The 1486-nt window shown below is 38.3% G+C and overlaps 1 non-coding gene across 1 annotated transcript; it reads left to right on the forward strand.

Annotated features, from left to right (window-relative positions):
• Window positions 1-242: 242 nt before the first annotated feature.
• LOC136484457 (small nucleolar RNA R71) lies at window positions 243-351 on the forward strand. The gene has a single exon (XR_010765976.1). It is a non-coding gene; the product is annotated as a small nucleolar RNA R71 (small nucleolar RNA).
• The last annotated feature ends 1135 nt before the right edge of the window (window positions 352-1486 follow it).

Consider the following 1486-nt stretch of genomic DNA (forward strand, 5'->3'; position numbering starts at 1 on the left):
TCAGCAGGTCCATCTTGGCAGATAGCATGTGTACCTCCTTTAGTTGATGCATACCTCCACTCCACTTGTGGGTTTGAACACGTTCTTCATTCCAACCTTTATTGGAGGCCATCTTTTCCACGAGAGTTGTTGCAACTGGAAGTGTAAGTGACAGGAATGCTCCTCCAGCAGAAGCATCCATAGTCTCATGGGTACTGTTGGTCAACCCATGGTAGAAAGTCTGCATGAGTAGCCAATCGTCCATCCCATGATGGGAACATTCTGATATGTAATCTTGAAAGCGTTCCCATGCCTCAGGGACAGATTCATCATGTTGTTGCTGAAATCATGAGATTCTCCCACGCAGAGCATTGGTCTTTCCTATGGGAAAGAACTTGGCTAGGAAGGCAGTGGAGTAGTTATCCCATGTAGTATTTCTATCTTTATTAGCGTAGAACCATTGCTTTTCCTTCCTCAAAAGTGAGAATGGGAAGAGGCGAAGTAAAATGGCATTTTGGATACTCCTTTGATGGTGAAAGTGCTACAAATCTCCAGAAAGTGTTGGAGATGTGCACTCGCATCTTCATATGCCTTTCCACAAAATTGGCTTGCTTGCACCATGTTGATGAGGGCTAGCTTGAGCTCGAATCTATTGTCTCCAACATTGACTGTTGGTCTAGTACGGATGTTGGTTGTAGTTAGAGCAAAGAATTCACAGAGAGTCTTGTTAGCCATGGCTTCAAATTCTGGTGCTAAGCTTCACCTTATCTGGTTGTCTTCCAACTCTAAAGCTAAAACTTTCTTGAGTTTAGCTCTAATTTTCTTGATTAATACTTCTAGATCTTCAATGTAGTTTGTCGGAAGGTCAAAATTGGTCATACATTACCCTATATAAGATATACAAGTAGAAAAAACAAGGGTAATCTTGTTCGAGTAGAGGTAAATGGTTTCCTCGATCACGTCAATAAGTATAAGTTTATCAATACTTCCTTTGCCTAGCTACCTTCCCCGACAACGACGCCAAAAATGCTTGTTGGTGTTTATTAATGTGTCACTTATTTTAAGTAGCCACCTATTACAAGCCTATATCTCCTAACATTACTTTACTAGGTTGTCATCCTAGTGATGATGCCAGAGATATTTGTTGGTACTACACAACATTACTACTAGCATAATACTAGGTAGTTCTTTATCATTTTATGTGACTAGAAATAATATATAAATATATGATTAAAAAGGATCTACAAGTGCACAAATAATATACCATTGTAGCATTTTATCCGAGAGTATTTCAGGTATCGTTATTTATATTTTTACCACAGGGATGATCTAGCATAGACATGTATTGATAATTTATACTATTGAAGGAGAAATAAACCATAACCAATATTCTACTCATAACAGACGTAAGTCATAGGATTATATATATATGATAAGTATTGATCAATGATAAATCCCTCAGAGTACTCCTTTCAATGGCATTAGCATCGTTGGGTCGAATAATAGA

This window comes from Miscanthus floridulus, chromosome 9, assembly GCF_019320115.1.
Source record: "Miscanthus floridulus cultivar M001 chromosome 9, ASM1932011v1, whole genome shotgun sequence".
In the NCBI taxonomy this organism is placed as follows: Eukaryota; Viridiplantae; Streptophyta; class Magnoliopsida; order Poales; family Poaceae; genus Miscanthus; species Miscanthus floridulus.